The sequence below is a fragment of the Primulina eburnea genome, chromosome 2, assembly GCF_022965805.1.
Source record: "Primulina eburnea isolate SZY01 chromosome 2, ASM2296580v1, whole genome shotgun sequence".
NCBI classification, from domain to species: Eukaryota; Viridiplantae; Streptophyta; class Magnoliopsida; order Lamiales; family Gesneriaceae; genus Primulina; species Primulina eburnea.
Window position 1 is genome coordinate 23,324,674 of NC_133102.1, and position 26,249 is coordinate 23,350,922.

The 26,249-nt window shown below is 41.3% G+C and overlaps 1 pseudogene; it reads left to right on the forward strand.

The window, feature by feature from the left end:
* Positions 1-5,251: 5,251 nt before the first annotated feature.
* Positions 5,252-26,249, forward strand: part of LOC140824175 (U-box domain-containing protein 52-like) — a 44,454-nt pseudogene continuing 23,456 nt past the window's right edge.

Consider the following 26,249-nt stretch of genomic DNA (forward strand, 5'->3'; position numbering starts at 1 on the left):
AACACTTGTACACACCTACTTCAGCAGGGCTTATCTTTTGCCTACTGAAACTCTTAGTAACTAAACACAAAGTATGAAACATCCTGCCCTTCTTTTGCTTTAAAAGTACTAGAATTTTATTTTTTTTAATAAACACTCCATTCTCGGCCATACACATAAACCTCATGAAAATATTTTACCTTTTAAAATAAAACATCAACCAACTAGTATTTTAAAAATCAAGTGCAATAGCCATAAAACTGAAATCGTCTACTGTTTACCAAACCTAAAAAGCAATAAATTTGAAAATTAAATCTCATACTAACTCTCAAAAATCTCTCAAAAGCATAAATAAAAAGTCTTAAAAATCTTTAACTAAAATCAGTAATCATAAAACGTAATGCGGAAAATGTAGCGCTGGTCCTCGGGTTGTGTGCACCGACAGTCCAGTAGAATCATCCGTCAAGGCCTCCCTCCACCTCACCTGCATCCATCACACCTAGTGAGTCTAAAGACTCAACATACCATAATCTTTATAGCAAGTAATACGTAATACAGTCAACATATAACAGTGAAAAATACTTGTACTTAAAATATCTTTTTCATGATAATGCATAAACTTCAAACATGAATATTTTCGTAAACCTTTTTACGATGCATGAACTTTAAATATAAACATTTTCATAATGATGCATCAACTTTAAGCACAAACATTTTCATGACATGCATCACATAAACCTTAACCTTTTCCTTTCTTTTTCCTCAACATGACATAACATAAAGCATTTTTCATGATCATAAACATTTTCCTTTTTACTCAACATGACATAACATAAAACAGTTTTCATGATCATAAACATTTTTCCTTTTCTTTTTCCTTTGTTGAATTCAGATCGTTAATTGTGAATTTTCACAAACCTCAAAAGTCGATGGATCCATCTACATGAAACCGCAGTACTGGGCGGTGGGGGACACCAGCAACACTCTCACCGGTCAACTGGGCCCTGGCCTATCCTCATCGAATAGAAATACGATCTTCGGGGCTCTCTCTGGGGCCTTCTCCCATAAATAAGCTCCCTCTGGGGCCTTTTCCCCTCACGATATTCCCATTCTTACCTCAAACCTCATATCCTCATATCCTCATATTCGTAATAATGGAAGCACGATCGTCGGGCTCCCACTGGGACCGTCGCCCTCACGATATCTCAAATATTAGCGAATTAGTCACAATCACTTCACTTCCTTCCACGATTTTACATTCTCATTACTTTATAAAAATCATGCATAACATAACATTTTTGCTTTTTGAAACCAAGCATGCAACACGTCTTTTAAATGTCAACCTTAATTCATAAAAAATCATTGACATTTAAAAATCATAATTTAATCATGAACATTTCATAAACATTTAAAATGACATTTTAACCTCAATACATGTAAAATAACATTTTGACATCTTAAATCATAAACATATAAAATTCCATAAATATTTAAAATATCGTTTTAACATATAAAATCCAATAAACATTTAAAATATCATTTTAACATAAAAAAATTTCATAAACATCCATAACTATAGAAAATTATCATATTATCACATAAAACAGCATTCAAGGCACTGCCATGACGTTTACTATTTTTTGGTGTAAAAAGACCGTTTTACCCCTAGACGTAAAATTCCTCGTTTTTGACATTTTCTTAATTTCGTTGACTCTAACATGTCCCAAATAATTATTTAAGCCTACAAGAATTTTCCCATTTTTTTATTTACTTTAAATCAAGGACTTTTAAATTAATCTTTAAATGTGATGTATTAATATATTTTAATCCCGAATTAAACCAAACCTTGATATAAAATTCCAAATTAAAAAATTAGACTTTTAGTAATTATTTGAGCTTAAATATAATTTTTCTTTAATTTTATTAAGCTTAAATCTAGGTGTTTCCCGATTTGTTTTCAAATTTAGACGTACTTCCCGGTTTTGACTCGTATAGACTCGAAACTTCTCCAAACCTTGCCAAAATTTTAACCAAAGCTTCCTAACACATAACTAAGCCTTTTGAACTCAATTCAAGCCCACAAAAATCCCTGGAACCCGCCCCTACAGCTGCTGATTTTTCTGCATGGGTGTTCTAGTCCTAATAGGACTCTAACTCCTCCTATTTCGGTTCCAGCCCTTAATCAATTAACCCAGACCCTGATCGACCCTCCTAGGACCCTACCTGAACCCTCTAAGACCCTCTGAGATCAGCCCTCACGAGCCATGCACGAAGACGTGCATGGTTCTCTTCCTTGCGCTCGGCCGCGGCTAGATGGTGCTCTAGCCGTGTGCCCTTCCACTCCTAACCCTTCCAGCCCTGCATGCACCCCCTTGGCTCGAGGCTAGGACCCTCATGAGCCCAGCCCCTTACCTGGAAATCACCACGCACGGCTCCTTTCCTGAACCTCCCAAAAACCGAGCCCTAGTTACCCTAACTCCCGAAATTCGTGCAGCCTTTTGCCTCCCACTTTCCAGCCTTAAGTCGTGCTTATAGAGACTCTTAAACGTGTGGGAAAACCTCCCCTCAAGTACCCATAACATGGCAGCCCCTTTGTGCATCATTAGGTAGAGTTTTAAAATAAGAAAACACTAGTTTTGTGCATGTATAGCCATAAAAACGAAATTAAATAAAGTTTATCATGTTTTTCATGCAATCATGTATCAAACACATAATATGGTGTGAAAGATGAGAAAAAGGAGATTAAGGCATGCCTTTGCGTTTTAAACGCACGAATATTCGATGACGACTGAAGAACGACGACGAGGAGGCCTAGGCTTTGACAAACCTTGAAGCTTTGAATTTTTCTCTTCAAAAATATGTGTGTGTGTATCGTGTATTATGGTAGGGAGAAATTCTGAATTTGATTGTGAGTGTGTGGCCGTGTAGTACGTAGGTTTGGGGGAGGGATAATACCTTAAATACTTTAATTAATCCCTTAAACAAGTTTAGGCCCAAAAGAGCTAAATTGGACTCTAACTAAAATATTAAAATAATTTTGTTTAAATAAGTTTGTGAATTTAATAGTCGGGTTGTCAAAAAGCTCGTATTTTATTTCAAAAACTAACACCGATAAAATTTACGTCACGACGTATAACATCACCTCAAAACCTCTTACTTTCAAAAATAATAAAAAGCATCACCCATATTTTGAATAATAAAAAACAATTATTTAATAAAAACATTTTCTATTTTTCAGTCCTCGGTCTTCGTTCCTCGATCGCGACTCGAATAACCTTTAAAAATTACATTTTAATGCAACCATGTAGAAAATTAAATTTAAACATGCAAATATGCATAAAATAATTAATTATTGCAATTAAAACAAATAATTAAAATACACAAAGAATTTAATAATTGCATGCATGTGGTTTGCGTGGACCTTTAAATTTTCGGGACGTTACAAAGTAACTCAGTATAACAAAGTTCTAGAAAAGACTCTTTTCTAGTTTACAAACTCTTCTCGAAATATAGTAATGTGATTTTCTTGAAGAGATGAATAAATAGCAGTACAAGATGTCCAAAGATCAGATGTAAAATATGAAGTGTGTACTGCTTTTCTGCAAGTTTGAGCTAAGAAGATGGTGATTGATCCGCGGTTGCTCAAAGTAGCGTTGGATAGATAAAAGATCAGTATTTTTTCTCCAAGTGGTTTTGATTCATATATATAGATAACTTGAATCCAACGTCTATAATAAAAAACGGCTCTTTTGGTGTTTGAAAGAAACAACTTTATTCCTTAAATGGATTCAGTTCAAAAAGATTTCAACACAATCAATCTTGTTACTTATTAAAATGGGTAAATCGGATTAAATGACTTAGTACAGCATTTAATGGTGCAATAAATACTTATACTCGATAAAGTAACGGTAACATTTAAGATTACTTCCTTTAGCATAGAAGACATCAAGTTATCCTAATTCCAAACTCGGTTCTGCTTCTGGTTATCTAAGTTCTGAAAACTTAGTCCTGCTTTTGTATTGTCTACTGATTTTAGCTAACAGCCTACTGGTTTTGATTCGTATCGGCACAATAAATTTAGATCTAACAGCGCATTTGACATACATTTTAAAATTTAATATATATAAAGGTATTTATACTCTAAATCTATAATATTACATAAATTAAGATAACAAACATTATAAATAAAAATTCATTAATAGATAATGTATAGAAAATTATAACCAGAAAAAACTTTAATAATCTAAAATTCATTAGTAAGTCATCAATTCATGTGTAGAAGAAACTAAAGTAAAAGTTGCATAGAGGATTATAATATCATCTAAATCATCATATTCTTCTTCATCTTCCTCAACTATATCATCATCATAGACGGAAGATGACAGTAAAAGTTTGCATAGAGGACTTCTGAACTTTCTTATAAAAAATTCTTGCATAAATGTCTGACAACATGGTTTTCTTATCATTAATTAGCCATGTGTCTTGCTAATTTGGCTTCAAAATTGGTTAAGCTCGAGTTCCTTTTTATCTACTTACAAAATATCAGCTCACTTCTTTAAAAAGCATGCTCCTACGCCTCTCGGATGCCTTACGCCTAGGCAGAGGCGCACATTTTAAGCGAGCTTGTTTCAAGTGTTGCGCCTGTGGGTGCGCCTGGCAGGGCCTGTTGCTAGCCACAGCCAAGCGCAGGCTTTTAATAACCATGATTTAATATTTCTTTGGTATTCACGGGACATTTAGAAATGCAAATGTTCCGAGTTCAATGTGGAAATCTGCACCAGATTCTTGTTCATTTTACACTTCATCAAACGGAAAAGTGTTGAAGACCAAATCTGATAGCGAAAAGTGCAACTAGTTCAATGTCACCATGTTTTCTCGCTTCATTGTTCAGATTATGCAAAATTTCATCCCTAAGTCGGCCCAAATTTTACTCTGTTTTCGGATAACAATTCGTCTATATTTGGACGAAATTTCACAATTGCTTGTATTCTTATTACAGAGGAGTATGATTAGCTCAAAAATAACAATTGTTAAACTTTAGTAATGAGACGGTAATCCACAAAGTCTTGATCACGTTACATTTAGTTACACAAGAACAAAATGTGACTAGATCAAAAGCATGCAGATGATGTATGAGTCACTCAAAGTGGCACCTTTGGTAATTTCAAAATGGATCCAGATCAAAGGGAGAATATTATTGTCACAATACTGCGATAATTGATATGATATCATCTAGACCATCCTTTGGTCATTGCACTCGGGTCCATACCAAATGGCGCAGATGTTCCACATCAACGTTAGTGATGGTGCAGTATCATCTAAACCACTCCTTGGTCGTTTTAGACCAGGTTGGAGATCATACTAAATCTTTGAGAGTAATTATGTGGCATTGTTTCTTGACATCATTTGATTCTCCCATACTGGGTCGGACAAGTATATTCAATTTATAGATTTTGAACATCTGATTTTAGTCGAGGAAGTTGGGAAAGTGCTGTCTCTGATTTGTCATTTAATGATGAAAGCAAGAATACTTCACCACTGAACAGCAGAGATTATCTGCAAACGACTCAAGTAAAAGGGTTATCAACAGTAAGATCCCCCTCCAAAAGAGCCCGAAATCTCCTTGAGCAGATGTGAGTTTAAAACTTCAGTAAGTTTTGGAAAAATGTAACAATTTGATGGGAATGCAACATCATTTAATGTGTATTCCAAGAAATACAGGACAGATTGAAAAGATTGAAAGGAGAATTGAAGCAAACCATAAAAAAGTACAATGGTGCATGCCAAGAATCGGCAACTGCCAGAGAAAAAGGTAAATTAAGTTACAATATAAAACCATGTATTTCATTGATAAAAATGAAAGTACTGGAAATACTGAAGCATCCCATAAAATGAAATTAACCAACACATTTTTTTAATACGTGGAAAATGGAGGAATTAAGTAAGCTTGCAAAAGGCAGCTTTTGCCATTGTGGAGAGGGAGAAGCAGAAGTGTAAATCTGCAGTTCAACTAGCACAAAAGGCACAGCATATAGCAGAATTGGAATCAGTAAAGAGAAAGCTTGCGGAGATGAAGTTCAACCACGAAGGGTAAAGTTCAAAATGCGATAATGTAATCCAATTGCATGTAAATCTAAGAAAGATGGAAAATGCCTAATTAAATTATTTTAATTGCATTAATTAAGAGTGATAGACATGTTTACATGTTAAAAATAGAAATTCCTATTAGAATGCATAAATTAGTGTTTTCAAGGTTATTCGAAGCGTGATTGAGAACGGAGACAGAGGACACTAAAGGAAAAATATTTTACCAAATATGATTTTTAATTATTTAATATATGATATAGTTAATGTGTAAATTTCAAAAATAGTGTCTTTTGATATATTTTTACATCTCGAGTCATTTTTCAAACCAGCAATCGATTTTTGACTAAAATAAGAATGTTTTAGACACTCGGTTATTTTTTAAAAAACTTTCCTAAACGAGGTATTTTTCCTACGTACTAATGGGCCTATTATACTAGGGCTATGGGCCTAGTGGTATACCTTGGTATCTATATCGAAACCTTGACTCCCAAGCCTTTTTACTCTGCATAATCTCACGCTCAAAAATAAAATAAACTAGAGTTCTCCACCCTAGTAGCAGCCGCACACCTACACGTCCAAAGGCACTCTCACATCGGTTTTGAAGGCAAAAATCAGCAAAGGGTTCCCCGTCCAGCCGGCAACGCTCTTTCATGTCTAAACTCGAATAGTCATACGTAAATCACGCAAAGGCATGCCTTACACCCTTGTTTTCTCATTACTCACATTATATTATGTATTTTTGAATTTTCTTGCATGGTATATTATAAATCAAATGATTTCTTAACGTTTTTCTTGGTTTCTTGTATAAAATCTTTATTTTCTTGCATATTCTTTATGTTTCTTGATGATATGAAGGGGCTGTCAGGTTTTGGTGGTTAGGGGCTCGAATTACAAAAATTTTAAGGGCCCTTAGGTGCAAGATTCAGGTCTGGTTGGTTCTAGTATGGTGCAAGGATAAGTGCCGATCAGTTTGTGTTTTTAAGGGCTAGGTGCGGTTTGAGGATTGGTAAAGTGGGAGGCTGTGTAGGGGCTATCCAGGCGAGGGGCTGGGCTCGTGAGGTCTGATCCATGAGCCATGATGGTCCATACACGGCATGGATGAGTGTGGATGGGTAGGCACATGGCTAGGACTCGATCTATCCATGCAAACACGTCTTGGTGTGAACCATGCACGAGGACGTGCATAGCTGGTTAGGGCTGGTCCAAGAGGGTTTTGTGGGTTCAGTCATGGTCCTAGAGTAGATGGTTAGGGTCTGGTTTATTTGGTTTGCGACTAGGATCGAAGTAACATGTGTTGGTAAGGGCTAGGGTTTGGCCGAAATAAGTGCAGAAAATTCAGAAATGTTCCTGGTGTTATTAAGGGTTATAAATGGTTTGAATTGGGTTGTATAAGGTTTGGTTATGTGTTATTAAGCTATGGTTACAGTTTGAGAAAGTTTGGTTAAGTTTCGAATTGATTCCTACTAAAACGGGGACCACGGTTCAAGTTTGAAAACAAATTACTAAATTTGACTCAATGGGCTTAAGTTTACGCCTAAGAAATGATTAAAGGTGTGTTTTAAGGTGTTATGGTAGGTTTGGTTGGGTTCATGTCGAAGTTTCAAGATCCATGGGAAAAATTGGGAAGTTAGGGTTTCAGAGACAAAACGACCATTTTATACCTGAAAAATGTTATGGATCCTAGCAATGTCCTGATAACTGTAATAAATGCCGAAAAAGTTTATTATGAAAGGTGATGAAATTTTATGATAAAAAGTGATAAATGCTAAAAGACGTGTTGCATGCTTGGTTTAAAAGGAAAATGATATTTATGCATGTATTTTTATAAAATGATGAAAATGTTTTGAATGAAGTGATTTGATTACAATGGTAAGGAAATGAGGATTCTGAGATACAAAGCCCCAAGGGAACCCAACACTAGATTTCCATAGGCCACAGTCTAATAACGGAAAAGTGGTTGCTGGTGTCCCCGCCAACTATAGGTCAAGGCACAGAACGAAAAAGTTGTTACTGTTACCCAGCCGCTTGGTACCATGGTTACAGCTGAGATTGATCAATCAACCAAAAGATGAAAAGATTATCACACTTAATGAACTGATTTCTCCCAAAAAGGAAATTTATGTGTATAAAGATGAAAGGAAATGTTTAAGGTTATACAATGTGTTGTGTTCAAAAAATATTCCTTGAAGCCCATAATCAGAAGCCCAAACATTTTGTCCCAAGAAGAGTTGCAGTTCGGTCCAAGAAAGCACGATGACAGAAGTTGAGCCATGACCCAACGTGAGTAGACGTGGGATATGGTTGAAACTACCATGTGGAGCGTGACAAAAGCAGCAGGGAGGATCAGAAAGAACTCCCGACAAAATCAACACAAAAAATCCATAGCAAACTCTCTGCAGAATTTCTCTCATTTGTCTGTTGTTTACTTCCATTTCCAGCAATCTTCTTCTATAGATTTTTAGTATGTCCATCTACGTTTTATGTAAAAACTTTGTTCGAATTTGTAACAGCATAATGAATGTTGACGTTGTTTATGAATTTTCCCTTTAGTTTCATTATATTCCTCATTCCGTGTTCATATTTTTGGAGTCATTTCGAGCTAATTAGAACGAACGATCAAATCGAGAGTCGCAACGTTTGATAAAAAAGTCAGATTATTTCACAACTTTGGCACGGACACGTGCCTGGCACGACCAGCAAATTTTGTGATAAACAAGTTGGCACGCCCAGTGGGACCAAATGCCTCCAAAGCGTATTGAGAAGAATGAGGGAAGTCCTCCATCACAGGGGAAAGGTCATCACTCACAGGAAGAAGAAACTAATGCAAATGGAAGAACTGTTGAAAGACTTGTTCACCAGTTCGAAAAGGAGACTATGAAGGAAGGAGTTGTCTTTTTTGGTGGTGATGGACCTTCAACAAACTTCATGTTGACTATGGAAAAGAATATCCGCAGTGATCTCAGAGAAATGACCCAAGCTTTCGCTACTGCTATTGTAGTGACCCGTTCCAGAATCACCTACTAATCAAGAACTAAGCATGCAATTAACTTAATTAATAATAATCAGAGATAAATGCGGAAAAGGCCAACAAACGATAGTTATACAACCCAATCGAAATCAGAACAACTCAAAATATATTCGGTACAACCATAACGAAATAGAATAGTACTGAAACCTAAACCAACCAGCTACTCACTGTCCTCCTCCTGCTCTTCCTGAGCCATCCAACCTGAGGCCTGCCCCGTGGGAATGGGGTGTCCAAGATAAACAAAGACCGAGGACGTGAGCGATAAGAACGCCCAGTACAAAAGCATGAGTATACAAGCCTATATGAAATGCACATGCTATGATATGATACCAGGGTAGTCAAGAAACAGGAGTAACAAAGGATCTCAAAATGCTCAGTCTAGAGGCGCCAAATAGATAGTGCCGCGCTGTAGTAGCCCGAATTCCAAATTGGGTAATTAACGGATTAATGGTAATTAAGAAGGTTTAATGTGTAATTTTGACCGTGGTCATGATCGGACGGACCGAAGATGGTTCGGTAGCACCGAAGAGTTCGGACGATCCGAAGTGAGTTCGGTGGATCCGATCATGAGGTGTCAAGAGCCGATGGACACGTGGGAGTTCGGACGTTCCGAAGTGTAGGTTCGGTGGATCCGATCATGAGGTGTCAAGAGCTGATGGACACGTAGGAGTTCGGACGTTCCGAAGTGAGTTCGGTGGATCCGAACATAGCCTATAAATAGTGCTCGGATTTCCTCATTTTGTATTGTCAATTCTTGAAGTTGTGTCTCATTTTGAGAGGTTTGGAAGGTTTCTAGGGTTAGTTGTCGGTCGAGCGATAGCCAAGAGCTGTCAGGATTGGTAGTGTAGCGACGCCTGAGTTACGAGGCAATCGACATCAAAGGGCTGTCGACGGACGAAGGTAAACCCTAAACCTTTGGTAGTACTGGTTTTGCTAGTTGAGCATGGTAGTATTGTTCATTGGGTATGCTTTTGATGCGTAGGCTTGTTCTAGACCTGATTAGCGGTGTTGCGTAAGGTTAGGCTTGCTGTGATAGAGGTACGAAAGTACAATCCGAGATATCCTAGTTGAGTATACATTCATATATGTGTTGCATGATTATTTGCTGCATTGATATATGTCATATGATGCATGCTATTATGTCATGTTTTATGATGCATGTTGCATTTCATGTTGAGCCGTATCTCCTTCGAGATAGCCTTTACTTTTGAGCTGTATCTCTTTCGAGATAAGCTATATCTTGTGGGGCCGCTCAGCCCTGTCTTGTCTTGTGGACGCATGGACACCGAGAGTACACAGTGGCCGACGGGTCGGAGGGCTTCGGTGATCCGGGACATTTTAGGTCCACGTCTGTTCTTGTAGTGGATGCAGTGACCCAAAGGAGTACCGCGCGGCACTATCCACTTGGCGCCTCTAGACTGAGCATTTTGAGATCCTTTGTTACTCCTGTTTCTTGACTACCCTGGTATCATATCATAGCATGTGCATTTCATATAGGTTTGTATACTCATGCTTTTGTACTGGGCGTTCTTATCGCTCACGTCCTCGGTTTTGTTTATCTTGGACACCCCATTCCCACGGGGCAGGCCTCAGGTTGGATGGCTCAGGAAGAGCAGGAGGAGGACAGTGAGTAGCTGGTTGGTTTAGTTTTCAGTACTATTCTATTTCGTTATGGTTGTACTGCATATTTTCATTTTAGTTCGAGTTGTTCTGGATTTCGATTGGGTTGTATAACTATCGTTTGTTGGCCTTTTCCGCTGTTATCTCTGATTATTATTAATTAAGTTAATTGCATGCTTAGTTCTTGATTAGTAGGTGATTCTGGAACGGGTCACTACATTTATGGTATCAGAGCATGCTTACGATTTTGGGATATAGATTCGGTTTTGGGATTTTCGTTGACCATTTTACCATTTTCCCTATTCTATCTTGTAGCGATGGCTGACCACTTTGGTGATGAGAGTAGTCAGGGAAGTGTAGGTCGTTGGGGTGACCAGCACGATTTGTTAAGCGTCATAAGTTACCGTATGTTTCTCTAGACGTCATTCTTTCCAGTTTCTACTCCGATGGGTCATTCGGTGTTAGCAAAGCGTCTAGTGATGGGTTGTCCCTTAGATTTTGAGGGTAACGAATTGATTGCGAATCTTATGATCTTGGAGATGGAAGATTTTGATTGTATTCTAGGTATAGACCTATTGACTACCTACCGAGCTACCGTGGATTGTTACCAGAAGCTTGTTCAGTTTCGTACGACTGAGAGCTCTAGTTGGTTTTTCTATGGTGAGGGAGCGCGACCTCCGATGCCAGTGGTATCTGCTCTGAAAGCCTGTCGTGCTTTAGAGGCGGGCGGGGAAGGCTACCTCATCTATGCGATTAATTCTTCCACAAGTAGTGTTGGTATAGATGATATTCCAGTGGTTTGTGAATTTCCTGATGTTTTCCCAGATGAGATTCCTGGTTTTCCTCCAGTTAGAGAGGTGGAATTTGGCATTGAGTTAATGCCAGGGACTGCACCGATTTCTCGTGCCCCCTATCGTCTTGCTCCGTCAGAGATGAGAGAATTGAAGCAGCAATTACAGGACCTTCTTGATAAAGGTTATATTCGCCCGAGTGTTTCACCTTGGGGAGCTCCAGTCTTGTTTGTCAAGAAGAAAGATGGATCTATGCGATTGTGCATTGATTATCGCCAGCTGAATCGTGTGACGATCAAAAACAAGTATCCATTACCTCGTATCGATGATTTGTTCGACCAGCTTCAGGGTACCTCAGTTTACTCCAAGATTGACTTGCGATCGGGTTATCATCAGATGAGAGTTAGGGATGATGATATTTCCAAGACTGCATTTCGTACTCGATATGGGCATTACGAGTTTCTAGTTATGCCATTTGGATTGACGAATGCGCCAGCAGTGTTCATGGATCTGATGAATCGAGTCTTTCGGGATTTTCTAGATCAGTTGTGTTCAACAACAATTGAGATGTAATAACGATGTTGTTATTTCGTTTTGTTCATCCTCTAAGCCTGATTTCGAGGACGAAATCTTTTAAGGGGGGGAGAATGTAGTAGCCCGAATTCCAAATTGGGTAATTAACGGATTAATGGTAATTAAGAAGGTTTAATGTGTAATTTTGACCGTGGTCATGATCGGACGGACCGAAGATGGTTCGGTAGCACCGAAGAGTTCGGACGATCCGAAGTGAGTTCGGTGGATCCGATCATGAGGTGTCAAGAGCCGATGGACACGTGGGAGTTCGGACGTTCCGAAGTGTAGGTTCGGTGGATCCGATCATGAGGTGTCAAGAGCTGATGGACACGTAGGAGTTCGGACGTTCCGAAGTGAGTTCGGTGGATCCGAACATAGCCTATAAATAGTGCTCGGATTTCCTCATTTTGTATTGTCAATTCTTGAAGTTGTGTCTCATTTTGAGAGGTTTGGAAGGTTTCTAGGGTTAGTTGTCGGTCGAGCGATAGCCAAGAGCTGCCAGGATTGGTAGTGTAGCGACGCCTGAGTTACGAGGCAATCGACATCAAAGGGCTGTCGACGGACGAAGGTAAACCCTAAACCTTTGGTAGTACTGGTTTTGCTAGTTGAGCATGGTAGTATTGTTCATTGGGTATGCTTTTGATGCGTAGGCTTGTTCTAGACCTGATTAGCGGTGTTGCGTAAGGCTAGGCTTGCTGTGATAGAGGTACGAAAGTACAATCCGAGATATCCTGGTTGAGTATACATTCATATATGTGTTGCATGATTATTTGCTGCATTGATATATGTCATATGATGCATGCTATTATGTCACGTTTTATGATGCATGTTGCATTTCATGTTGAGCCGTATCTCCTTCGAGATAGCCTTTACTGTTGAGCTGTATCTCTTTCGAGATAAGCTATATCTTGTGGGGCCGCTCAGCCCTGTCTTGTCTTGTGGACGCATGGACACCGAGAGTACACAGTGGCCGACGGGTCGGGAGGGCTTCGGTGATCCGGGACATTTTAGGTCCACGTCTGTTCTTGTAGTGGATGCAGTGACCCAGAGGAGTACCGCGCGGCACTATCCACTTGGCGCCTCTAGACTGAGCATTTTGAGATCCTTTGTTACTCCTGTTTCTTGACTACCCTGGTATCATATCATAGCATGTGCATTTCATATAGGTTTGTATACTCATGCTTTTGTACTGGGCGTTCTTATCGCTCACGTCCTCGGTTTTGTTTATCTTGGACACCCCATTCCCACGGGGCAGGCCTCAGGTTGGATGGCTCAGGAAGAGCAGGAGGAGGACAGTGAGTAGCTGGTTGGTTTAGTTTTCAGTACTATTCTATTTCGTTATGGTTGTACTGCATATTTTCATTTTAGTTCGAGTTGTTCTGGATTTCGATTGGGTTGTATAACTATCGTTTGTTGGCCTTTTCCGCTGTTATCTCTGATTATTATTAATTAAGTTAATTGCATGCTTAGTTCTTGATTAGTAGGTGATTCTGGAACGGGTCACTACACGCGCGGTACTCCTCTGGGTCACTGCATCCACTACAAGAACAGACGTGGACCTAAAATGTCCCGGATCACCGAAGCCCTCCCGACCCGTCGGCCACTGTGTACTCTCGGTGTCCATGCGTCCACAAGACAAGATAGGGCTGAGCGGCCCCACAAGATATAGCTTATCTCGAAAGAGATACAGCTCAACAGTAAAGGCTATCTCGAAGGAGATACGGCTCAACATGAAATGCAACATGCATCATAAAATGTGACATAATAGCATGCATCATATGACATATATCAATGCACCACATAATCATGCAACACATATAAGGATGTATACTCGACCAGGATATCTCGGATAGTACTTTCGTACCTCTATCACAGCAAGCCTAGCCTTACGCAACACCGCTAATCAGGTCTAGAACAAGCCTACGCATCAAAAGCATACCCAATGAACAATACTACCATGCTCAACTAGCAAAACCAGTACTACCAAAGGTTTAGGGTTTACCTTCGTCCGTCGACAGCCCTTTGATGTCGATTGCCTCGTAACTCAGGCGTCGCTACACTACCAATCCTGGCAGCTCTTGGCTATCGCTCGACCGACAACTAACCCTAGAAACCTTCCAAACCTCTCAAATATGTGACACAACTCAAGAATTTGCAATGCAAAATGAGGAAATCCGAGCACTATTTATAGGCTATGTTCGGATCCACCGAACCCACTTCGGAACGTCCGAACTCCTACGTGTCCATCGGCTCTTGACACCTCATGATCGGATCCACCGAACCTACACTTCGGATCATCCGAACTCCTACGTGTCCATCGGCTCTTGACACCTCATGATCGGATCCACCGAACCTACACTTCGGATCATCCGAACTTGCATGTAAACTGACGTGTCGATCAACTCTTGACACCTCATGATCGGATCCACCGAACCCACTTCGGATCGTCCGAACTCTTCGGTGCTACCGAACCATCTTCGGTCCGTCCGATCATGACCACGGTCAAAATTACACATTAAACCTTCTTAATCACCATTAATCCGTTAATTACCCAATTTGGAATTCGGGCTACTACATTCTCCCCCCCTTAAAAAAATTTCGTCCTCGAAATCAGGCTTAGAGGATGAACAAAATGAAATAACAACATCGTTATTACATCTCAATTGTTGTTGAACACAACTGATCTAGAAAATTCCGAAAGACTCGATTCATCAGATCCATGAACACTGCTGGCGCATTCGTCAATCCAAATGGCATAACTAGAAACTCGTAATGCCCATATCGAGTACGAAATGCAGTCTTGGAAATATCATCATCTCTAACTCTCATCTGATGATAACCCGATCGCAAGTCAATCTTAGAGTAAACAGAGGTACCCTGAAGCTGATCGAACAAATCATCGATACGAGGTAATGGATACTTGTTTTTGATCGTCACACGATTCAGCTGGCGATAATCAATGCACAATCGCATAAATCCATCTTTCTTCTTGACAAACAAGACTGGAGCTCCCCAAGGTGAAACACTCGGGCGAATATAACCTTTATCAAGAAGATCCTGTAATTGCTGCTTCAATTCTCTCATCTCTGACGGAGCAAGACGATAGGGGGCACGAGAAATCGGTGCAGTCCCTGGCATTAACTCAATGCCAAATTCCACCTCTCTAACCGGAGGAAAACCAGGAATCTCATCTGGGAAAACATCAGGAAATTCACAAACCACTGGAATATCATCTATACCAACACTACCTGTGGAAGAATCAATCGCATAGATGAGGTAGCCTTCCCCGCCCGCCTCTAAAGCACGACAGGCTTTCAGAGCAGATACCACTGGCATCGGAGGTCGCGCTCCCTCACCATAGAAAAACCAACTAGAGCTCTCAGTCGTACGAAACTGAACAAGCTTCTGGTAACAATCCACGGTGGCTCGGTAGGTAGTCAATAGGTCTATACCTAGAATACAATCAAAATCTTCCATCTCCAAGATCATAAGATTCGCAATCAATTCGTTACCCTCAAAATCTAAGGAACAACCCATCACTAGACGCTTTGCTAACACCGAATGACCCATCGGAGTAGAAACAGAAAGAATGACGTCTAGAGAAACATATGGTAACTTATGACGCTTAACAAATCGTCCTGGTCACCCCAACGACCTACACTTCCCTGACTACTCTCATCACCAAAGTGGTCAGCCATCGCTACAAGATAGAATGGGGAAAAATGGTAAAATGGTCCACGAAAATCCCAAAACAGAATCTATATCCCAAAATCGTAAGCATGCTCTGATACCATAAATGTAGTGACCCGTTCCAGAATCACCTACTAATCAAGAACTAAGCATGCAATTAACTTAATTAATAATAATCAGAGATAAATGCGGAAAAGGCCAACAAACGATAGTTATACAACCCAATCGAAATCAGAACAACTCAAAATATATTCGGTACAACCATAACAAAATAGAATAGTACTGAAACCTAAACCAACCAGCTACTCACTGTCCTCCTCCTGCTCTTCCTGAGCCATCCAACCTGAGGCCTGCCCCGTGGGAATGGGGTGTCCAAGATAAACAAAGACCGAGGACGTGAGCGATAAGAACGCCCAGTACAAAAGCATGAGTATACAAGCCTATATGAAATGCACATGCTATGATATGATACCAGGGTAGTCAAGAAACAGGAGTAACAAAGGATCTCAAAATGCTCAGTCTAGAGGCGCCAAGTGGATAGTGCCGCGCGGTACTCCTCTGGGTCACTGCATCCACTACAAGAACAAACGTGGACCTAAAATGTCCCGGATCACCGAAGCCCTCCCGACCCGTCGGCCACTGTGTACTCTCGGTGTCCATGCGTCCACAAGACAAGATAGGGCTGAGCGGCCCCACAAGATATAGCTTATCTCGAAAGAGATACAGCTCAACAGTAAAGGCTATCTCGAAGGAGATACGGCTCAACATGAAATGCAACATGCATCATAAAATGTGACATAATAGCATGCATCATATGACATATATCAATGCACCACATAATCATGCAACACATATAAGGATGTATACTCGACCAGGATATCTCGGATAGTACTTTCGTACCTCTATCACAGCAAGCCTAGCCTTACGCAACACCGCTAATCAGGTCTAGAACAAGCCTACGCATCAAAAGCATACCCAATGAACAATACTACCATGCTCAACTAGCAAAACCAGTACTACCAAAGGTTTAGGGTTTACCTTCGTCCGTCGACAGCCCTTTGATGTCGATTGCCTCGTAACTCAGGCGTCGCTACACTACCAATCCTGGCAGCTCTTGGCTATCGCTCGACCGACAACTAACCCTAGAAACCTTCCAAACCTCTCAAATATGAGACACAACTCAAGAATTTGCAATGCAAAATGAGGAAATCCGAGCACTATTTATAGGCTATGTTCGGATCCACCGAACCCACTTCGGAACGTCCGAACTCCTACGTGTCCATCGGCTCTTGACACCTCATGATCGGATCCACCGAACCTACACTTCGGATCATCCGAACTCCTACGTGTCCATCGGCTCTTGACACCTCATGATCGGATCCACCGAACCTACACTTCGGATCATCCGAACTTGCATGTAAACTGACGTGTCGATCAACTCTTGACACCTCATGATCGGATCCACCGAACCCACTTCGGATCGTCCGAACTCTTCGGTGCTACCGAACCATCTTCGGTCCGTCCGATCATGACCACGGTCAAAATTACACATTAAACCTTCTTAATCACCATTAATCCGTTAATTACCCAATTTGGAATTCGGGCTACTACATTCTCCCCCCCTTAAAAAAATTTCGTCCTCGAAATCAGGCTTAGAGGATGAACAAAATGAAATAACAACATCGTTATTACATCTCAATTGTTGTTGAACACAACTGATCTAGAAAATTCCGAAAGACTCGATTCATCAGATCCATGAACACTGCTGGCGCATTCGTCAATCCAAATGGCATAACTAGAAACTCGTAATGCCCATATCGAGTACGAAATGCAGTCTTTGAAATATCATCATCTCTAACTCTCATCTGATGATAACCCGATCGCAAGTCAATCTTAGAGTAAACAGAGGTACCCTGAAGCTGATCGAACAAATCATCGATACGAGGTAATGGATACTTGTTTTTGATCGTCACACGATTCAGCTGGCGATAATCAATGCACAATCGCATAAATCCATCTTTCTTCTTGACAAACAAGACTGGAGCTCCCCAAGGTGAAACACTCGGGCGAATATAACCTTTATCAAGAAGATCCTGTAATTGCTGCTTCAATTCTCTCATCTCTGACGGAGCAAGACGATAGGGGGCACGAGAAATCGGTGCAGTCCCTGGCATTAACTCAATGCCAAATTCCACCTCTCTAACCGGAGGAAAACCAGGAATCTCATCTGGGAAAACATCAGGAAATTCACAAACCACTGGAATATCATCTATACCAACACTACCTGTGGAAGAATCAATCGCATAGATGAGGTAGCCTTCCCCGCCCGCCTCTAAAGCACGACAGGCTTTCAGAGCAGATACCACTGGCATCGGAGGTCGCGCTCCCTCACCATAGAAAAACCAACTAGAGCTCTCAGTCGTACGAAACTGAACAAGCTTCTGGTAACAATCCACGGTGGCTCGGTAGGTAGTCAATAGGTCTATACCTAGAATACAATCAAAATCTTCCATCTCCAAGATCATAAGATTCGCAATCAATTCGTTACCCTCAAAATCTAAGGAACAACCCATCACTAGACGCTTTGCTAACACCGAATGACCCATCGGAGTAGAAACAGAAAGAATGACGTCTAGAGAAACATATGGTAACTTATGACGCTTAACAAATCGTCCTGGTCACCCCAACGACCTACACTTCCCTGACTACTCTCATCACCAAAGTGGTCAGCCATCGCTACAAGATAGAATGGGGAAAAATGGTAAAATGGTCCACGAAAATCCCAAAACAGAATCTATATCCCAAAATCGTAAGCATGCTCTGATACCATAAATGTAGTGACCCGTTCCAGAATCACCTACTAATCAAGAACTAAGCATGCAATTAACTTAATTAATAATAATCAGAGATAAATGCGGAAAAGGCCAACAAACGATAGTTATACAACCCAATCGAAATCAGAACAACTCAAAATATATTCGGTACAACCATAACAAAATAGAATAGTACTGAAACCTAAACCAACCAGCTACTCACTGTCCTCCTCCTGCTCTTCCTGAGCCATCCAACCTGAGGCCTGCCCCGTGGGAATGGGGTGTCCAAGATAAACAAAGACCGAGGACGTGAGCGATAAGAACGCCCAGTACAAAAGCATGAGTATACAAGCCTATATGAAATGCACATGCTATGATATGATACCAGGGTAGTCAAGAAACAGGAGTAACAAAGGATCTCAAAATGCTCAGTCTAGAGGCGCCAAGTGGATAGTGCCGCGCGGTACTCCTCTGGGTCACTGCATCCACTACAAGAACAGACGTGGACCTAAAATGTCCCGGATCACCGAAGCCCTCCCGACCCGTCGGCCACTGTGTACTCTCGGTGTCCATGCGTCCACAAGACAAGATAGGGCTGAGCGGCCCCACAAGATATAGCTTATCTCGAAAGAGATACAGCTCAACAGTAAAGGCTATCTCGAAGGAGATACGGCTCAACATGAAATGCAACATGCATCATAAAATGTGACATAATAGCATGCATCATATGACATATATCAATTCACCACATAATCATGCAACACATATAAGGATGTATACTCGACCAGGATATCTCGGATAGTACTTTCGTACCTCTATCACAGCAAGCCTAGCCTTACGCAACACCGCTAATCAGGTCTAGAACAAGCCTACGCATCAAAAGCATACCCAATGAACAATACTACCATGCTCAACTAGCAAAACCAGTACTACCAAAGGTTTAGGGTTTACCTTCGTCCGTCGACAGCCCTTTGATGTCGATTGCCTCGTAACTCAGGCGTCTCTACACTACCAATCCTGGCAGCTCTTGGCTATCGCTCGACCGACAACTAACCCTAGAAACCTTCCAAACCTCTCAAATATGAGACACAACTCAAGAATTTGCAATGCAAAATGAGGAAATCCGAGCACTATTTATAGGCTATGTTCGGATCCACCGAACCCACTTCGGAACGTCCGAACTCCTACGTGTCCATCGGCTCTTGACACCTCATGATCGGATCCACCGAACCTACACTTCGGATCATCCGAACTCCTACGTGTCCATCGGCTCTTGACACCTCATGATCGGATCCACCGAACCTACACTTCGGATCATCCGAACTTGCATGTAAACTGACGTGTCGATCAACTCTTGACACCTCATGATCGGATCCACCGAACCCACTTCGGATCGTCCGAACTCTTCGGTGCTACCGAACCATCTTCGGTCCGTCCGATCATGACCACGGTCAAAATTACACATTAAACCTTCTTAATCACCATTAATCCGTTAATTACCCAATTTGGAATTCGGGCTACTACATTCTCCCCCCCTTAAAAAAATTTCGTCCTCGAAATCAGGCTTAGAGGATGAACAAAATGAAATAACAACATCGTTATTACATCTCAATTGTTGTTGAACACAACTGATCTAGAAAATTCCGAAAGACTCGATTCATCAGATCCATGAACACTGCTGGCGCATTCGTAAATCCAAATGGCATAACTAGAAACTCGTAATGCCCATATCGAGTACGAAATGCAGTCTTGGAAATATCATCATCTCTAACTCTCATCTGATGATAACCCTATCGCAAGTCAATCTTAGAGTAAACAGAGGTACCCTGAAGTTGATCGAACAAATCATCGATACGAGGTAATGGATACTTGTTTTTGATCGTCACACGATTCAGCTGGCGATAATCAATGCACAATCGCATAAATCCATCTTTCTTCTTGACAAACAATACTGGAGCTCCCCAAGGTGAAACACTCGGGCGAATATAACCTTTATCAAGAAGATCTTGTAATTGCTGCTTCAATTCTCTCATCTCTGACGGAGCAAGACGATAGGGGGCACGAGAAATCGGTGCAGTCCCTGGCATTAACTCAATGCCAAATTCCACCTCTCTAACCGGAGGAAAACCAGGAATCTCATCTGGGAAAACATCAGGAAATTCACAAACCACTGGAATATCATCTATACCAACACTACCTGTGGAAGAATCAATCGCATAGATGAGGTAGCCTTCCCCGCCCGCCTCTAAAGCACGACAGGCTTTCAGAGCAGATACCACTGGCATCGGAGGTCGCGCTCCCTCACCATAGAAAAACCAACTAGAGCTCTCAGTCGTACGAAACTGAACAAGCTTCTGGTAACAATCCACGGTGGCTCGGTAGGTAGTCAATAGGTCTATACCTAGAATACAATCAAAATCTTCCATCTCCAAGATCATAAGATTCGCAATCAATTCGTTACCCTCAAAATCTAAGGAACAACCCATCACTAGACGCTTTGCTAACACCGAATGACCCATCGGAGTAGAAACAGAAAGAATGACGTCTAGAGAAACATATGGTAACTTATGACGCTTAACAAATCGTCCTGGTCACCCCAACGACCTACACTTCCCTGACTACTCTCATCACCAAAGTGGTCAGCCATCGCTACAAGATAGAATGGGGAAAAATGGTAAAATGGTCCACGAAAATCCCAAAACAGAATCTATATCCCAAAATCGTAAGCATGCTCTGATACCATAAATGTAGTGACCCGTTCCAGAATCACCTACTAATCAAGAACTAAGCATGCAATTAACTTAATTAATAATAATCAGAGATAAATGCGGAAAAGGCCAACAAACGATAGTTATACAACCCAATCGAAATCAGAACAACTCAAAATATATTCGGTACAACCATAACGAAATAGAATAGTACTGAAACCTAAACCAACCAGCTACTCACTGTCCTCCTCCTGCTCTTCCTGAGCCATCCAACCTGAGGCCTGCCCCGTGGGAATGGGGTGTCCAAGATAAACAAAGACCGAGGACGTGAGCGATAAGAACGCCCAGTACAAAAGCATGAGTATACAAGCCTATATGAAATGCACATGCTATGATATGATACCAGGGTAGTCAAGAAACAGGAGTAACAAAGGATCTCAAAATGCTCAGTCTAGAGGCGCCAAGTGGATAGTGCCGCGCGGTACTCCTCTGGGTCACTGCATCCACTACAAGAACAAACGTGGACCTAAAATGTCCCGGATCACCGAAGCCCTCCCGACCCGTCGGCCACTGTGTACTCTCGGTGTCCATGCGTCCACAAGACAAGATAGGGCTGAGCGGCCCCACAAGATATAGCTTATCTCGAAAGAGATACAGCTCAACAGTAAAGGCTATCTCGAAGGAGATACGGCTCAACATGAAATGCAACATGCATCATAAAATGTGACATAATAGCATGCATCATATGACATATATCAATGCACCACATAATCATGCAACACATATAAGGATGTATACTCGACCAGGATATCTCGGATAGTACTTTCGTACCTCTATCACAGCAAGCCTAGCCTTACGCAACACCGCTAATCAGGTCTAGAACAAGCCTACGCATCAAAAGCATACCCAATGAACAATACTACCATGCTCAACTAGCAAAACCAGTACTACCAAAGGTTTAGGGTTTACCTTCGTCCGTCGACAGCCCTTTGATGTCGATTGTCTCGTAACTCAGGCGTCGCTACACTACCAATCCTGGCAGCTCTTGGCTATCGCTCGACCGACAACTAACCCTAGAAACCTTCCAAACCTCTCAAATATGAGACACAACTCAAGAATTTGCAATGCAAAATGAGGAAATCCGAGCACTATTTATAGGCTATGTTCGGATCCACCGAACCCACTTCGGAACGTCCGAACTCCTACGTGTCCATCGGCTCTTGACACCTCATGATCGGATCCACCGAACCTACACTTCGGATCATCCGAACTCCTACGTGTCCATCGGCTCTTGACACCTCATGATCGGATCCACCGAACCTACACTTCGGATCATCCGAACTTGCATGTAAACTGACGTGTCGATCAACTCTTGACACCTCATGATCGGATCCACCGAACCCACTTCGGATCGTCCGAACTCTTCGGTGCTACCGAACCATCTTCGGTCCTTCCGATCATGACCACGGTCAAAATTACACATTAAACCTTCTTAATCACCATTAATCCGTTAATTACCCAATTTGGAATTCGGGCTACTACAGCTATGATGGAATTTGTGGCAGAGGTGAAGGAATGGAGGAAGTCTGCAAAAGGAGAGGTTGTTACATCAGAAAACGATAAACTTCAAGAAGCGTACACTAAACTATTTAAAGATCAAGGCCATGGATCGGGGATTCCTCAAGCAGGTTAAAATCGCCGCTTGGGAGAAGCACTGATTCCTGAATCTGGCAGGGAAGGAAGGTACACTCCTCCGCACAAAAGAGAAGAGGAATTGGGGTTAAAATTCAAAAATTTCTGTAACAATAAACAAATGGCTGGTAATATGTTCTCTGTGATGTCTCCTAACTTACATCCAGGGATGCATGGTGATGGGGAAATGCGTGGATATTCAGTGCCAGGTTCGGGGAATAACACTCGGGGGGCAAATTATTCACCGCACCCATTGCAAACTCCAATCTTGGACTCCGAGACTGTACATGATGTTATACAAGAGTTGTATGGCCCAGGAGTGAGGCCAATCAACCGACCAGAGTTTCATAAGCCATACCCCGATGTTGTTGATCATGAAAATCCTTACCCACGAGGATATCACATTCCAGACTTTACTTTTTACTCGGGGGAAGACTGTCAATCTAATGTGGAACATGTGGTGAGGTTTACAATACAGTGTGGGGAACAAGCAAATTTGGATAATTTTTCCAACTACAAGTTACATTTGTTTACCGATTCATTGACTAGTACTGCTTTTACTTGGTATGCCACAGTGCCTCAAAAAATGAAGTTTGAGGTAAAAGAGAACAAGACATAAACTTTTTATGGAAAAGGCCGCTGTCACAGTGGAGATGATATGTATTATAATGGGAGGAATATGAGGTACAGTAGGGGATCCATGGCCAAAAGGCCGGAGAACCAGTATCTCGGAAATGTTTCGTTTCATGGGTCAATGAATGGCGAGGGAAGGAGTGACCGACAGTCATTCCAGAAGCTAATACAGAGGCCACCACCTTTAGACACCGATAATAGATATGAAAGAAAATCTAGTTTCGTTATTCCTCCCAGAGCAATCCCCAATGGTGTATGGAAACGGGTGGAGCATCCAAAGTTCCCGAAACCGCTTTCTCGGACCCAAAAACGACGTTTGTTGAGAGAAAAAGCTGCTGAGCGCAGATCTAAGGTGGAGGAATCACTCAGAGAGAAGAAAAAATTTGGGAGGAAGGCTACTGAAGATAAAGAATAGGAAGATAATGACTTTTTGTAGGAGGAAGACAGTAACGTGGTCAAGAAAGCTACCTTCAAGGTACGGCAGATTCTTGTCTCATTTGATTGTGTCACAGGATCATTAATGTTACCATACGAGTTCAAACGCAAAAGAATGTTTGGGTATGGTGGATTTATCGGAAATGAAATTGCTACAGATTCCGTCCAGAATAATGTTTCAAAAGATTGTACTGGAGTTCTCGTTGATGAAGAGAAAAGAGTGGTTATGAAGAAACCTATCAATGAAATGACTAAACATATCAAACCACTTTATATCACAGCGCATGTTAATAGAAAAAATGTATCTAGAGTATTGATAAATAGTGGATCTGCTGTCAATATTCTACCATACAGAATTCCGCAGAAGTTGGGGAAATGTGTGGAAGACTTGATTCCGACAGAAGTCTCTATGACAACTTTTACTGGAGAATCCACCAAAACCTTGGGAGTTTTACCAGCAAATGTTACTGTAGGGTCTCGATCCTCTATGTCAGTCTTTTTCTTAGTCAATTCCAGTGTTAGCTTCCATGCTTTGTTAGGGAGGGATTGGATTCATTCCAATCATTCTGTACCATCATCCATGCACTAAATATTGTTAATGTGGGAAGGGGATGAGGTGGAAGTGATACAGGTTGATTCACAGCCGTATCAATCGAATTCCAATGTCGTGGAAGCTAGATATTATGATGGAGCTTTTGGTCAAATTAAGTTTTGTAAATACGAGGTGCATGGACAACCAGGAGCAGTGTACATGGATACTCAAAAAGTTAAAGAAATAGTTGAGAAGGTTCTCAAACCTACTGCCATGGTCTCTTCTAGACCTACGGTCCGACCTATTATTGAGGAGGTCGATAACTTAGTTTACTAAAAAAGAGATGGAAGTCGCTGCAACTTCCGAGTGGAAAGCCAAAATGCAGCAGCTGGTGAACGAAGTGCAGCCTCAGGAATTGTGGGATATCGATGGTGTCACGCCACGAGCCTGGGCCCGCGCTTGCGTGACTGCACAAGGGGCCCCTATAACAAATACTTCGTATTCGTCCTCGCTTTAAGAAAATGATTAACCCAAGTTGCTATAGAAGTCCATTGTAAGCCATTATAAACTCATTTTAAATGTTTGATTTTTTCGATGTGGGACATCGCAATCACCCCTCCTTCAGAACGCAGCGTCCTCGTCGCGGCCTGACCCCTCGATCCACCAGCATCGAGAATCTAGAGGTGGCTCCTACAGGTTCAAGAGGTGACTCCCGTCATGTAGCACTTTGCCCCGCAGGTTCAAGAGGTGGCTCCCATGCACGTAGCACTTTGCCCCGCATAGCACTTATTTCCCGGTGTTCCATGCTGGTGACCGGCTCTGATACCATTCTGTCATGCCCCGAGCCCGGGCACGCGCTTGCGTGACTGCACAGGGGGCCCCTATAACAACTACTTCGTATTCGTCCTCGCTTTACAAAAATGATTAACCCAAGTTGCTATAGAAGTCCATTGTAAGCCATTATAAACTCATTTTAAATGTTTGTTTTTTTCGATGTGGGAAATCACAGATGGGGCTGGAGTAATATTTGAGGAGGAATATGGAGCTAGCAAGGAAGAAAAGTTACAAATAGAGAATTTAATCTTAGCTCCGGCCCAGATGAAAGATCGGCATTCGGAGACAAATGGTTCATAAAGATGGAATACATGAGAAGTACTGCACAAAGTAGGCTGGATAGCCACTTTGGTTAGTTTGTCATATTGACTCATAAGAAGTTTCTATAAATATGTGAGGAATAGGCTTTTATGTCATTCCTTGCTGAAGTTGTTTATAAATAATGTTGGAGCATTGTGAATAAATAAAATGATTGCTCATGGAATCCGATGTAGTTGATGTATTTTGAGAGGAATATTTGTTGTGTTGGTTGGCCAAATTGATGGAAAAGTGAAGTTTGTTTATGGCATATCTTGAAACCTTAGGGAGTATTGTTTGAAAAATTTTGTTTAACATTTGATTGGTAACAAGTATTTTTGATCCTCCATGTTTGCATCAATTTGAAGAAAACAGGCTTTTTGCCGTTTGCTTATGTTTTAGAAAATTTTGGCAGAGTTCCCCTTGTAAATGTGAAATACCAAAAATACTAGTACATGTAAACAAATCCCAAGCAGCATGTATTATGTTAACAAAATGTTTCCAAGAACAAAGTTTGGCTTTTTAAGCCACTTTTCC